The following is a 16,592-nucleotide window of genomic DNA, read 5'->3' on the forward strand; positions in this document are numbered from 1 at the left end:
TAAAGGGTGAGGAGGGGTGGTAGATAAGGGTAAAGGGGATCAAATATATGGTGACAAAAGGAGAACTGACTCTGGGTGGTGAAAACACAATGGGATTTATAGATGATGTAATACAGAATTGTACACCTGAAGTCTATGTAACTTTATTAACAATTGTCACCCCAATAAACTTTAATTAAAAAAACACACAAAATCAATTAGCAAAATTCAATTATATTTCTATACACTGACAATAAGCAATCTAAAAATGAAATTAAGAAAATAATTCCAAGTGTAATAGCATCAAGAAAGAATAAAATACTTGGAAGAAAATTTTGAAAAGTAGTGTAAGATCCAGCAATTGCCCTTCTTGATATTTACCTAAATGCATTGAAAATTTATGTCCACACAGAAACACTCACATGGTTTATAACAGTTTTATTCATAATTGTCAAAACTTGAAAGCAAACAAGATGTCCTTCAGTAGGTGAGTGGATAAATAAACTGTGGTATAGACAATTGAATATTATTCCACACTAAAAAGAAATGAGCTATGAAACCATGAAAAGACATGAAGGAATTTTAAATGGGTACTATAAGTGAAAGAAGCCTCCATGAAAAAGCTACAGACTGTATGATTCAACCAGTTGACATTTTGGAAAGGCAAAATTATGGAGACAATAAACATTTTCTGGTTGCCAAGGGTTGGGAAAAGGGAGGGATAAACAGGCAGAGCACAGAGAATTTTTAGGGCAGTGAAATTTTTCTGCATGATACTGTAATAGTGGATACATCTCAGTACACATTTGCGAAAACCCATAGATAGTACAACACCAAGAGTGAACACTACTGTAAACTAGAGAATATGAGTGATAATAATGTGTCAGTGTAGGTTCATCATTTGTAACAAATGTACCATTCTTTTGTGGGATGTTGATAATGGAGAGGCTGTGCATGTGTGGGAGTAGAGCTTGTATGGAAACTTCCTGTACTTTCTGCTCAATTTTGCTGTGAACTTAAAACTGCTCAAAAAATAAAGTCTATTTTTTGAAAAGTAGAGCAATACTTGTACATCAGAAACTACAAAACATTGTTGAAAGAAATTTAAGATTTAAATAAATTAAAAGGTGTTTCATGTTAATGAGCCAGAACACTAATTATTGTTAAGATGGCAATACTCCTTAAACTGATATACAGATTCAGTGTAATTCCTACCAAATTCTATCTGGTTCATAAAAAAGAAATTAATCCTAAAATTCATATATGACAAGCCGATTCTAAAATTCATATAGAAATGCAAGAGACAAAGAATAATCAAAATAATCTTGAAAAAGAACAAACTTGGAGAAGTCAGTCACACTATCTGATTTCAAAACTTACTAGAAAGCTGTAATAATCAAGAAAAAAGTTTCACTGGCATAAGAATAGACATATAGATCAATGGAATAGAATTGAGTCCAGAAATTAACCCTTTCACTTATGATCAATTGATTTTAACCAAGAAAAATCAATGAAGATAGAATAGCCTTTTCAACAAATGACAGGGACAACTGGATAGACACATACAAAAGAATGAATTGGAATACTACCTCATATCACATACAAAAATTAACTCAAAATTGATCTAAGGCTTAAGATCTAAAACTATAAAACTCTTAGAAGAAAACATTAGAGTAAATCTTTGTGACCTTATGTTAGGCAAAGACTTCTTACATATGACACGAAAGCACAAGCAAGAAAAGAAAAAAATAAGTTGGACTTTATCAAAATTAAAAACCTTTGTGCTTCAAAGGACAAAAATCAAGAAAATGAAAAGACAACTCAAAGAATATTTGCTAGTCATATATCCTACAATAGACACATCCAGAATATATAATGAATTCTTGTAACTGAATAGTAAAAAGACAAATATCTCAATTTTTTAAATGGCCAAAGAATTGAATAGACATTTTGCCAAAGAATTTATATGAATGACCAATAAGCACGTGAAAAGATGCTGAACATTATCAGACATTAAGGAAATGCAAATCAAAAGCACAATGAGATGCCACTTTACATGCACTAGGATGACTATAATAAAAAAGACATGCAATAACAATTGTTTATAAAGATGTGGAGGAATTAGAATCCTCATATATTACTAGTGGAAATAATAGTGCAGCCTCTTTTGAAGCAGTTTAGCAGTTCCTCAAAACTTGAAACATAGAGTTTTCATATGACCCAACAAGTCCACTCTTAGCCATCTACCAAAGGGAAATGAAAACATATGAGATCCAAACAAAAACTTGTGCATGAACATTCATAGCATCATTATCCATAGTGGTCAAAAGTTGTAACTGGCTCCAGTGTCCATCAGTTGATGAATGAATGGATGGATATGGCACATCCATTCAGTGGAATATTGCTCTCAGTAAAAAGGAATAAAGTACTGATACATACCGTAATGTGGATGAATTTTGAAAACATTATGCTGAGTGAAAGAAGCCAGTCACAAAAGGCCACATATTATGTGATTCTATTTGTCTGTAATGTTCAGCATAGGCAAATCTATAGGGACAGAAATTTGATTTGTGTTTGCTTAGGGAAGGGGTAAAGGATGGGAAGTGACTGCTAATGGGTGTGGGGCTTTTTTTCAGGGTGATTATAACATTCTAATATTAGATCGTAGTGATGAATGTACAACTCTGAATAATACAAAAACATTGAATTGTACACCTTAAATGGATGAAGTTTATAGTATGTGAATTATATGTCAATAAAGTTGCTTTAAAAAAGTGTTATTTATTGTCCACTAATTTGTAAAGACTTTTGAAAAACACTGGTAAACTGGTCTATTTGCGGGAGATTAAACAAAGAAAACCTCCACACTGCCTTCCATAACGGCTGCACCAGTCTGCATTCCCACCAACAGTGTATGAGGGAACAACTGTCACCCCAATAAATTTAATTAAAAAAAAAAAAAAAAAAAAGAAAACAATGGTAGTACAATATGGCAAGAGCTGTGACCACTGTGAATCTTGGTTTCCTCATTTTAAAGTAGAGGTAATTAAACATTTACCATGACATAAACATTAAATTAAATGATAAATATAAAACATCCAGCTGAGTGTCTGGCATTAATAGACAGTCCAGAAAAGGTTAACCTCATGTTACTTGTAACTTACTAGCTGTGTGACTACATAAAATTGACAGAAATTCTGTCTCAGTTGCCTCACCTCATCTCTACAAAATGTGTGTGTGTGGGGGGGTGGGGGAGGGCGGTTAATAACTGCCTTCCCTGAAGGAATGTACTGAGAATAAGAGATTTGTAGGATACAAAATGTCTGATTCTCTCTCCTACATTTTCACATTCTCCCCTTTACAGCCTCCTTCTCTTCATACTAAAAATGTATCCTAAATAACCTTCCCTTGCATCCTTTCTCTACCAAACTCTTCTCATTTTCTTTCAAATGAAGTACCAGCAAACAAAATAACCTTCCCTTCCTCACTCTTCGATTTAATTCAGTCTGGCTGCATTCCCTATGGGCCCCCAGCTGCCCCAACTGACACAGCTCTCAATAAGGTAACAAGGATGCCCCAATTAATGAATCCCAAAGGGCTCCTTTCTCAGTTCTCATCTGACCTTACCTCTTTATAGCATCAACACTCCCCCTCCTTTCTTTGTGTCTGTGATTCTACTTTTTTTTCTTGGTTACTTTACTATGCCTCTGAAATTTCTTTTTCTTTTTCTTCTTTTTTTAAATTTCTTTCTTAAGTTTATTGGGGTGACAATTGTTAGTAAAGTTACATAGATTTCAGGTGTACAGTTCTGTATTACATCCTCTATAAATCCCATTGTGTGTTCACCACCCAGAGTCAGTTGAAATTTCTTTTTCAATCTCCTAGTATTCTCTAAGTCCCATCCTTGTTCATCAGCTTTTTACATGCTGTCTTACATCCTTGGATGAATTCAGACTCACAGATTCATCTGGTACTGATAGTTGAGGTGAGTGCCAAATATACGGTGCAAAAGTAATTGTGGTTTTTGCAATTATTTTAACCTTTTAAACCACAATTACTTTTGTGCCAATCTAATATATATTTCTGGTCTGGAGCTAATTTCTGACAACCAGATTGAAATGTCAAACTGCTTCCTCTTCATCCTGGATGTTGTCATGAACACCTCAAACTCAGATCTCATCTCAATGCACTCTTCTCACCTGCAAATGTGTACACACTTCTATATTCAATTCTCCATTTAAAGTCACGAGCATTACTTAGTCACCCAACTCAGAAACTTTCCCATATCAAAGTCTGGATAAACCCAACTCTACAGTCTAGAAGCAGCCAGCTGCTGATAAAAAATCAAATGAATAGAGACACCAGTACTATCTACGATCATAGACATCAAACTCAACAGAGACAGTGTCCAGTAAATATACTAGATTTTCCCAATCAACTCTCTTTCCAATGGCCTGTAATGACCATTTCAAACTTAACAACTCCTCAAACACCTGATTTCCTTTCCTCTCACTCTCAGAAGCTGGCTATACCTCCTATTTTACTGAGTAAATAAAAGTCATCAGGAGGGACTATCTCAACCTCCTACTACCAAATCTGAAAAAGTACCTGCATCTACAGCCATAATGGTTGCCTTCCCTCTAGTTATGATAAACACGTCCCTGACCTGTTTCAGCCTATTTGACATTGTTCTTTGGTTGATTCTAAGGCACCTCAAAGTCAGCATGATATGATGTTTACTGTCCCACTCCCAACCTGTTCTTCCTCTGGTCTTAACAGATGTTATTACCATCTATCCAGCTGAGCCCTGAGAGTCATCTCTGACATCCTCTCCAACATTAAGTTCTGTTGATGTTAGCTTCTAAATATCTCTTAAGTCTCTCCACTTTTCTCCATCTCTACTACCATTATTCTAGCACAAGTGACCATAATGCCATACCTGAACTATTACGATATTCTCCTTATTGATCTACTCACATGATGCCCTACTTTCCCATCTGTCATTAATAGTGTTGACAGAATTTTCTGCAAAACTTATATCATAATCTAATTTAAAATTCTTGATTGCTCTTACTTATAGATGAAAACACCGAAATCCATAATGTGACCTATAAGCGCTACATGGCCCAATCACACAGGCCTTCTTTCTGTCTCTTAAGTTGGTCAAGGTCTCTCCCTTTCACCAGTGCCTTTATATATGCTGCTAATTCTGGAATGTTGTGCCTAGCATGATTTCCATCTCTGTTCCCTTTTCACCTAGTTAAAGTCTACTTTTTCTTTAAAGCAAGGTGTAAATCACTTTCCTTGGAGAAGTCTTCCCTGACCCCTCAGACTAGGTTACGTCACCCTGTTATAGGACTAAGTGCTTTTCCTTCATATCACATGCCACAATGAATGCACATAAAACACTTAGAACAGATCTTGACACACAACAAGCATTCAATCTATTTCACTATTATTATAATTTAAACATAATTGTGTCATTCTTTTAATTATTATTTCATTCATTTAATAAAATTAGAGCTGTTCTGGATGTTAGAGACAGAACAGTGACCAAAACAGATACAAATGTTAGTTTTGATTAATGTGTGTGTACCCTCCTGGCTGTAAGATAATGCAAGGGCAGAGACAGACACTGATTCCTTGCAGGTCATCAGAGCTTACCAGAGAGGCACTGCTAAATGTAGGCTGAAAGGGCATTGAGGGATCCATTCTAGAAGCCACCTTTTAAAGTAGGAACCTCATCTAGACAGGTGTCTATACTTCGGCCCATAGCTCAGAAAAGCCAGGTTCAGTGTGAATCCCTCCTTTCCTTATTGTTCCTCTTTGATGTGAATGAACTCTGTGAAGGAATCTGCTTTATAGAAGGGAATGTGGTGATGTCCCTGAGCTTGGTGACTACCCCTCAGGAATTACGTAAGAGTGGCCAGACAGAGAGAACTTCCAAGCGTCTGCCGCTCCCCACCCTCCTTGTCTCCAGACAAATCCTGTCCTCCATTCCAGATGCTAAATTTTATATATATATATATATATATATATATATATATATATATATATATATATACACATATATATGAGAGTGGCAGGTCACTGCTCCCAAACTCACCAGGGCTTGAGGGAAAGCTCAGCGACACCACTGGAAATGATGCCCCTCTTTCCCACCACCTCCATTTCAAAGAACTTCCAGTGTTCCTGTAGGATGCTGGGAGGTCTGGTTTTCTCAGTCTTCTTTTGGTTACCTCCTCAGATTTCTTAGAAAGCTAAAGTAGAGGAAGGACAGGCAAAATTAAAGGAATTTGGGAGTGAAGCTGAAATTCAAGAGAAATGATATGGATAATTGCAGTGATTAAGTGCATAGGCTTTGGTGTCACACTGGCATTAGCATCTTACCTTGCCACTTAGATGCAGTGTGTGGCTTTAGGCAAGTTATTTAACCTCTCCAAAAGCCCCTACTTTTTCATTTGTACAAAGAAGATAATACCTCTACCTTTGCATTGCTGTGCAGATTGAATGCCATATGTATGTAAAGCATTTGGCCCAATACCTGGCACCAGAGTAAAACCAGAGTAAATAAAATGTTGAAAATCTAAATTCGGCAAATTGTCTTTATAAATCACCCTTCTTTGAACTTACGTACCCCTCCAAAAAGTGCCTGTTCTCTCTCCCTTCCTCCATAGCAAGATGTCTTGAAAGAAATGGCTCTGTTATCATTATTCCACCCACTTCTTACCTCTCAGCCTACATGTGAGTTTCACTCCATCACTTCCTACAATATCATTCATTATTTATATAACCAATGACCTCTGCGTTCCTAAAGGCAATGAGAAATTTCCAATCTGCAATTCCCTGATATCTCCCCCCTCTGATACCCTGGAGCACTCTTCCTTCCTAGAAACAGTCTTTTCTTTTGACTTTAGTGTTACTAATTTCCCGGTGTTCTTCTTACCTTTTGTTGATTTATCTATCTCCTCTGTAAGGTCATCCTCTTCTACATAGGCCTCAAATATTTCAGTTTCCTGAGGCTTGGTTATAAGGTTTCTTATTATCACTCCATGTTCTCCCTAAGGCAATCCCAATCATACCCTCATTGTTAATCACCATCTATAAGCTACCAAGGACATTTATTTCTCAACACATGTGGTCAACAGAGCTCCAGACTAGAATAACCAACTTTCTATTCAATATATCCAATTGAGTATCTCAAAGGCACGTCAAACTCATTACCAAGGACAAATGCATGCTCTTCCTCCTAAATTTGGTTTCTTTCCAGTGTTATAATCTCTTTCAATTGTATCAGTCTATTCATTCACATGTGCCAGAAATCTATGCATCATCCTTGTCACCTCTTTTATTTTTTATTATTTTTAATTTTTAATTTTATTTTATTATTAGTTTCAGGTGTACAAAACAATGTAATAGTTAGACATTTACACCCCTCACAAAGTGACAACCCACTCCCCCTATCTACCACCTCTCCAACATCACACAGAGCAGCCACAGTACTATTGACCTGATTCCCTATGCTGTACTCCACACACCGTAGGGGGAAATATATATATTTCACTGTAAAAAAATATGGAGTGCTTCATGAATTTACGTGTCATCCTTGCGCAGGGGCCATGCTAATCTTCTCTGTATCATTCCAGTTTTAGTATTTGTGCTGCAGAAGCAAGCAACCTTGTCACCTCTTTTGCCCTTGACTTTCACATTGCCAAGTCCTATAAATTTTACTCTTAGATATTTACTAAAATTGCCCATGTCTTTCTAGCTCCACTACCACCATTGCTGTCCATGTTCTCAGCATTATCATACTTCAACTGGTTAAACTTTTTCCTAACTGGCCACTATCCACATTGACACTTGTTTCCCTCCAATCCATATTTTTTTCTAAACAATATTTTCATGTATATGTTAGAGTATGTCATATACATACCCTTCCATCTGGTTAAAACTCTCAAAATCTCCCCTTGCTATTAGGAGAAAACCAAAAAACTTTAACATGTCTGCATGATCTGATCTCTCTCTAAGGGTCAGGATTAGGTTTGGACAAGACAGGCACCAAGAATGCAAAGTGTAAGAGAATGTTCAAGAAGTAAGTGTCTCTTTTAATTTTGTAACACTGCTATCTCATCCTAGTCCCAGCCCAGCTATCCTTTCCTATCCACCATATTCATAATAATAACAGCTAACATCGAATGTTATTTGCAATCAGTTTTTATGGTCCTCTGTGCTTTATAGGCATTATGTTACTGAATTCTCATAAAACCTCTGTAAGACACTTTTAAATCATGACCCAGTATACAAATAAGATAAAAAAGAGTTCAGTAACTTCCTCCCTGTTACATAGCTAGTAAGCGAGAGAACTGAGAGCCAAATGCAGGTAGTCAGATTATACAAACCACACACGCAGCCAGTATACTTCTTTTCCTCTATATCTCACACCACTCTTCTACTTGTATTATGCACTCCAGTCATATAACCGCTTGTAAATTCCTGTTGAAATTACTCTAACCAAACGGTTCTTGCACATACTATACCAGGAGTCAAGACTGACAGGTTATTAATTAATGTTGCATTCATCCTTCAGATTTTAGCTTTAGTGCCACTCAATTGTCCCCCACCACCAAGTCTAGATTAGATTCATATTATCATAAACCCACAGGAAGTATGCTTCTTATCACAGCAATAAAGTTCTTTAAAATTATATATTCATTAATGAGATGTTGGATTTAATATTTCTTTATATGCTTACCTGTAAGCAAAGGAGAAATAGGACAGTGTGTGGCTTTTCTCCCCACTGCATTTCCTGTAACTAACACAGTGCTTGGCACATGGTAAATGTTTGATACGTATTTGCAGAATGAATGAATTAATTGTGGAGGCATTAGTGAGGTTGAGGAGGTTAGGAGAACAGTATTCTAGACAGAAAAAATACAGTATGTGCAAAGTCCCTGTGGCAGGAAAGAAATTGGCATGTTTGATAAACTGAAACAACAACTGATATTTGCCTTCCAGCCAAAAAGCACTAGGAATACACAGATAGTTAAATAACTGCGTTTCTTACTCCTTGCAGTGAATAAATGCACGGCATAGGCAACTGTGGTTGTGTTTCAGGAAGATCATATTAGAAAGAAACTATTATGGGATTTGAGTTTTGGTTGGATGATTTAGTTGTTCGTGTCCAAAGGGAGAACAACATTAACGGTGAGTAGCAAGCCATGCTACCAGCAACAGAGACCTCCTTGTAAGTGTCAGGCCAGTGCCCAGATGTCAGGCACTGCTTTTCTCTTCCATATGACTAAAGAACAGAGAGATTTTGGGGAAAGTGGCACAAGGATCCGAAGATGCAGGCAGGGCCAAGCCATGCAGGGGCTGGAAGACCATGTTAACAGAGTTGACCTTTAGGATACTAAAAGCAAAGGGAAACAGAGGAGTGATGTACTTAAATCTGTGTGTCAAGGACTGTGGAGGATCTGAGATTTTATGCTACTTGCAAGCTTACAAGGTAATTTGCCATAAATTGACAGATGCTGACAGAAGACGGAGGACTCCTGGGTGAGACACAAAGGACTTTGTTACTTGCAACAAAAGCAGTAGCCAGAGCACCATGTTGCACTGGTGGTACGTGTCCTCTAAGTCCCCTGGGACAATGAAGGTAGACTCATCTGGATGCCCGCACACGCAGAGGGTTGTGATGCAGGAGGGGAGCCCTGAGCTTGAGAGATTTGTGGCTTGGATAGTGAGCAGAAGCAATCTGCCCTTTATGGGAGGTGTTCCCACATCCCTCAGTATTGCTCAATACAAATTCAACCCGGAGAAACCTCCTGGGTAAGAGTAGTTAGGGCTTCGAATTCTTGGCTTATCCAGCAAAAACATGAACAAACACGCAGGGCCCAAAGTGAATTTCCTCTCCCGACACTGTGTATTTTTTAAAGGTCAACGTTTGGAGAACTGGTTCATTACATGGAGAAAACGAACACCGGATCATCGCATTATGAATTATTCTCATCAGCCTACAAACATGCTATAATTTCTCCCATGTTGAACCCCGCTTTCCCCTCCAGTTACTGCCCCACATTGTCACACTGTTAATGGGGGTGGGTAATGTAACACACCCTAGGAAACCTCCAGTGATAAAAGTGTGTAAAGGGATGGTGGCACTTTGACGAGTGAAAGAAGAGCCCCCAACCCCACGAGGAAGGAAGGACCGGTGGAGGAAAGTAGCACGGTGTTCTGGGCTGGCGACATGGAAGAAGCCTGGCACTGGTGCTCAATGGAAGCATGAGAACATCACCTCAAGAGGTGGTTTTGTGTGCAGACAGCGTGGGCCTGGTGTAAAGTGGACAGTACCCAGAAGAGAGGCGCGAACCCACCCACCAACGTGCAGGCTCCTCTTAGAGAAAGGCTCACCCTCCTTTTTCTATGGGCGATGGAGCTCCCTGACATACTTGGTTGCCGTGGGATCTGAGGTCCTTGCCAGCTTCTGTGAACCACCCGTGTCTCACCAGGACCAAGATGGATTCATAATGGTCAGAGGCTTTGTTCTGAACTTGCTGATATCATCTGCAGATGGGTGAACAGCTGGCATATTGGGGCTTTAGGGATGGACTGGAACACACTTCTTCATCAAAACTGTAAGAGGAAAACCCCTGTTTAATCTGTTGGAGTCCATGGTTCTATCTGTTGTGATGTTTATCTGTGTTCATGAGATACCTTTACACTATTTTAATGGAGTATTTAATAATTAGAAATCTGAGACAATATCTACTGATTGCTAATTGACAACATCCTAAAAAATACTGTCTCAATAATGATTTAGTACCTTAATATTCAGCTTGTAATGGTTAATTATATTGTGCCAGGTACAATGTTAAGCATTTAACATATAAAATCTCATTGAAGTTTCACCGGAAAAGCTATGACGGTTTTTCTAAATCTCTGTTTTACAGATGAGGAGACTGAAGCCCTAGTGAAGTTGAATAATGGCACACGGGGTCAGCTTTAAAGGCCTAACACTAGTGTAGTCCCACAGGGCCCATGCCGAGAACGGACCCCTAGGCTTGTGGGTTAATGTTGCCTTCTTGATATTCTTAACCGCTTTTCTTTGTGTTTTCGAAGTGTTGTCTGATGGGACAGTGCAGTATGTGCTGGGAACCTGGAGCCTCAGCTCTCCTCCTGTCCAGGCCCAGCAGGTCCCAGTCTCACTGGGACAGGTTCTCTGCTCCCCCAGGCCCCCGAGCCCACCCACCCACCCAGACTCCCCCTCTTCTCCTGTCAAAGTGACTGCTGCTGCACTCCACCCTGTGGCAGGAGCCTGAGTGTGGGTGCAGGAAGGGTCAGGGTTGAGAGTGCCAAGTCATGGAGTGAGCCACCTGGGCACCTGTGAGGACCTTCACGACATTAACCAGCAAAAACAAAACACTGTGACAGGTCAAAAGAAAGACTGTGGAAGGAAGGGGCGGAGGGAAGCTTTTCTCTGCTTTTTGAACGAGAAACCCCAGGTTTTCATTTTGCACTAGGACCCTCACTACATAGCAGAACCTGCATGGTGGACAGAGTCAAAAATTCCGATTGCTCATTTGTTTGTCTTGTTCTTTTGTTGTTTTTGGTTTATATACCACATATCAGTGAAATCACATGGTTCTCTGCTTTTTCTGTCTGACTTATTTTGCTTAGCATCATACTCTCAAGATCCATCCATGTTGTCACAAATGTTCCTATATCATCTTTTCTTACTAATAGTATTCCATTGTGTATATATACCACCACTTCTTTATCCATTCATCTATCAAAGGACATTTTGGTTGTTTCCATGTCTTGGCCACCATAAACAAAACTGCACTGAACATTGGAGCACACGTGTCTTTATGTATAAATGTTTTCAGACTTTTGGGTAGATACCCAGGAGAGGGATTGCTGGGTCATATGGTAATTCTATTCATAATTTTTGAGGAAACTCCACCCTGCCTTCCATAATATTGGTTGACTGAAGTCCATACCCTACCAATATGTTTCACACTGTCATTAGAAGAAAATTCCCTGAGTTAATACATGTTCAAAATTGTTTGCCTATTGCTTTCATACTTGAGCCACTGATTGGTTGTGTAAAAATATTGGCGGTCGCACATTCTTCCTTGACGATTCTGTAGGATTTGCTCCACCAATGTTTGGATTCTAAATCACAGAATTGCACTGATATCTGGTAAGACAAACCTGTGACATTAATATTTTGGTAAAAATATTTATAGCCAGTCCTGCATATTTATTTTTAAGAAATACATTTAAGAATCATGTGGGTAATTTCCACTTCCAGCTATGGCCATGGTGAAATAGCTTGTTTCAGTCCCATTATCTCATGGGAAAGAATTAAAATCTGGATAAAAGGAAAACTGTTCAGCTTGGAGTCATCAGGGAATTTCTTCTGTGTCCAGGACATCAGGGTAGAAGAATCTGAAGAGTAGGGAATCTCACTGAGAGGATTCCAACATTGTTGTGCTGCATTTTCCCTCAGGGAACTTGCTGAATCCTAAACTGCTCTGGGTGATTGGACTTCATACAAAGGCAGAACAACCACCCCACTGAGAGGCAGAGAAGGCAGCTCTTCAGAAAACGTATGGGGCTAGGGAAACAAAACTTGAGTCAGACTTACAAACCAGTCAATACTTGAGAAGTCAAGATCTTGGGAAAAAGATAAGCAGACAGAAGTGACACCGACATTGGGTAGATTTCTTTCTTGAGGCATTTGTCCAAACCTAAGTTGCTATAAGACATGTGACTAGAAAGCTAAGCAGGCAGCCGCTTTAAAAAAAAAAAAAAAAGTCTCAGCAGATTTCTCAGCAGTCCCATGGTGTAGTAGATGAGAAAACTGAGTTGGAACTCCCCAAAAGGAGGGCCCCCAGGAAACACCTCAAGCTGACATCCAGGACCCCTGGAGAGCTGCAACCTGGGGGAGGGAATCCCAGAGGCCATCCAAGCCTCAGAAAACCTGAAGCAGCCTGAGTAGGCTTAGTCCCTGACTGGAGTGACGGGACTGCACCTACACTAGCGGCCTGCCTGAGAGAGTGAAACTTCTGCGGAGGGGTAAGCATCATCCAGGGACATTTGACTGCATCTTAAACAATGCCTGACAATTAATTCAATCACCAGATGTATCGAAAACACAAGTTAAGAGAAGTAGAGAAAAGAAATTACCCAGAAGACCCAATATCGGAATGGTCAGACATGGGCAGTGAAATAATTAGGATTAATATGTTCAAGAATGTGGATGACAAAATTGAGATCTCATCAAAAAACTGGAATTTAAAAACCAGCCAATCACATGGATACACTGAAAATGGAAAACTGAAAAACACAATTCCCAACATTTAGAATTCACCATTTGCGTGTAACGACATATCAGAAGCAGCAGAATAGAGGGAAAGGGAGAGAAAGGATCCGGGAAAGGGCAAGAAAAAGGCTGACAGGTGTGTAGGGTTTGTCCCTAAGACCTCAGAGCTACAACTTCTGCATAGAAAGGACAACGGCAGGCGATGGTTTAAGTGACAGCTGATACCTATGGAGCCCTTGCTGTTTTCATGGTGGTAAAATATATGCAGCATGCAATTTGCCACGTTAGCCATTTGTAAGAATACAATCCAGTGGCATTAATTAGAGTCACAATATTGTGAAAGCATCACCACTATTTCCAAACCCTTTTCATTACCCGGAACAGAAACTCTGTACCCACTGAACCACTAACTCCCCCTCCCCACTCTCCCCTCTCACCCAGCCCCTGGTGTCCTGTAATCTACTTTCTGTCTCTATGAATTTACCTATTCTAGACATTTTCATACATGTGGAATCATCCAATATTTGTCCGTTTGTGACTGGGTTACTTCACTTAGCATAATGTTTTCAAGGTTAACCATCTTGTAGCATGTGTCCTAAAGTCACTTTAAAGGATAGAAATAATACGGTTTATGCTTCCATTTGGGTCCGTAAGAAAACATTGAAAACCAACTGTAGGCATGTGCATAGCTCTCTGTATACCCTTTCAGTCACATCTCTGATGTTTCAGGGGAATGTTGAGGCAAAGGTTAAGTAGGATTCCGCTCTCTTTTTTTCTTTTTTTAATTTTATTTTATTAAATTTATTGGGGTGACAATTGTTAGTAAAATTACATAGATTTCAGGTGCACAATTCTGTATTACATCATCTATAAATCCCATTGTGTGTTCATCACCCAGAGTCAGTACTCCTTCCATCACCATATATTCGATCCCCCTTACCCTCATCTACCACCCCTCACCCCCCGCCCCCCTTACCCTCTGGCAACCACTAAACTATTGTCTGTGTCTATGAGTTTCTGTTTCTCATTTGATAAGCCTTCCAAGTAAGAGATGTGATGTTTCAATAAATGAGTAGGTGAGATGCTCTGACTTCTACAAACAGGAGAGAGTTAAAAGGTTTTTCATCACAGACCATTTATTTTCCACTCAAGATTAAATTAAGTCAGGTAAGAAATCATCTACACTGATTTCTCAGACCTCTAATGGTGAAGTTTCTTTTATTAGTGGATGAATTATTTTGAGATCAGAACAGAGAAATTGTCACTCCTCTCCAACCGTCATCAAAGGAACTCAGCCATCTCAGGTCAGGGAGACAAAAAAAGAGGTGTTTCCAGGATCAGTCTCTGTGGACACAACCTGTTCACCGTTTCTCTCCCTTTAGGTGACCCCTCTTCTGATATACACCAAGATGATTGACAGCGGTAGCACCCAGCCACTCCATTACTTCTTAATCATTTGCGTATCTGAAGGGTTTGCTTCCTTTACTGCAAAACAGATTCTACAGCTATCAGGGAAGCATGAAACTATCAACAAGGTATAATAGAATTAACAAAGAAGGGACATTCTATTGTGTGTTCTGCTTCCTTACTCTTAACGCACCTGCAGTACCTACTGTGAGCAGACCTGTTTCTGCCTTGCAGTGCCTTGATTTTTAGGGAGAGTTTAGTAAGAGTACAGTAGGTTATCAGAAGAAATAGGAAATGTCACATGTCAACTGGTGAGTCTGCGGGATTATGATGTCTCAATCGTTGTTCACATGACATGTGAAAAAAATGATTAAAATTTAATGGTATGTTTTTAAACCATCCAAAGATTCAATCGTGAGTCGGTTGAATGATGGGAATCTCCCCCTCTTCTCGTGTTCTTCAGAACAGACTCACACAACGAGAACTGTCAGTCTATAAATAGTGTCTTACTACATGCATCTAGAAAATTAGGGGATAGGGAAGGTTCAACTGGAATGATCCACATCTGAAGCCACCCAACTCTAAAGGATGGACATTAAGGACTGCAGGGAAACGAGTCACAGAATTCTGGCATTGGGTAAAACACGGTAGCAATGCTGACATAATAAAAATCAGTTATTCACCTCTATAAAATGGCAACCTGTTATTGACATTAAGTGAAGTTATGGGGCACAAAAAAGGCCTTCTAGGAACTTTGTTTGATATTCTGGTCAGATCTGAATTGGGCTCCATAGGCGCTCATTGGACTAAATGCCCATCAGAGTCATTCTTTGTGAATAGATGATCAGACCTGCTGGCAACATGACAACATGGCAGCCACCTCTAAGTATCGTAAGATTCCCAAGTTTGACAGCTTCCCTAGTAGAGTGTAAGTCCTTGCACTCCTGTGTCAGTGCATGGCTGATTTCATGTGATCCCACTTTTCCTGTTTCGTTTGACTTTGCAGAATGGGCCACAGAGGTGGTGTGGCAGCAGTGTATTAATTTGTAAGGGCTGCCATAACCACAGACTGGGTGGCTTAAACAACAGAAATTTATTTCTCAAAGTTCTGGAGGCTGAGAGTCCAAGATTAAGGTGTCTGCAGGGTTGGTTGCCCCTGAGGCCTCTCTCCTTGGCTTGCGCATAGACACCCTCTTGCTGCCTCTTCCCATGGTCATCCCACGGTGCTCATTCACCCATGGTTTCTTTCTGTGTCCTAATCTCCTCTTATAAGAACACCAGTCAGATTGAATTAGGGCCTAACCTAACAACCTCATTTTAATTCAATTACATCTTTGAAGCCCAAATCTCAAATACAGTCATGTTCTGAAGTACTAGGGGTTAGGGCTTAGATATACAATTCATTTCATACAGGCAGGATCGTCTCTGAGCCACTCTGTCAGCCGCATGTCTTCCACCACCTCCCATCATCAGAGAAATGGCCAGAATTAAAATATGTAGGGTATCCTATGGACACGTGTCCCATTTGGGAGACCACCTCAGGGATGATGTAGATGCCTGATCTCTGCATTGTACACCTGAAGCTGAACAATAATGAATGCCAACTATAATATATATATATATATATATATATATATATATATATATATATATATATATGAAGCGGAGTACAGCATTAGGAATAGAGACAGTGGAAATGTAATGGCTCTGTGCGATGTCAGAGGGATACTGGATGGGGGGAGGGGGTTTCACACAGTGTGAGGGATATAAATGATAAAAGTCTAAGTATTGCTTTGTCTTGTGCACCTGAAACTAATAAAATTTAAAAAAAATGTGTTCCCTTCCTGTCATGAAATATGCCTAGCACTGTGCTGAGCAG

The 16,592-nt window shown here is 39.4% G+C and overlaps 1 non-coding gene across 1 annotated transcript; it reads right to left on the reverse strand.

Moving 5' to 3' along the window:
• Window positions 1-7,548: 7,548 nt before the first annotated feature.
• Window positions 7,549-7,651, reverse strand: LOC141569822 (U6 spliceosomal RNA). The gene has a single exon (XR_012493602.1). It is a non-coding gene; the product is annotated as a U6 spliceosomal RNA (small nuclear RNA).
• Between the last annotated feature and the right edge of the window lie 8,941 nt (window positions 7,652-16,592).

Source organism: Rhinolophus sinicus, chromosome X, assembly GCF_036562045.2.
Source record: "Rhinolophus sinicus isolate RSC01 chromosome X, ASM3656204v1, whole genome shotgun sequence".
NCBI classification, from domain to species: Eukaryota; Metazoa; Chordata; class Mammalia; order Chiroptera; family Rhinolophidae; genus Rhinolophus; species Rhinolophus sinicus.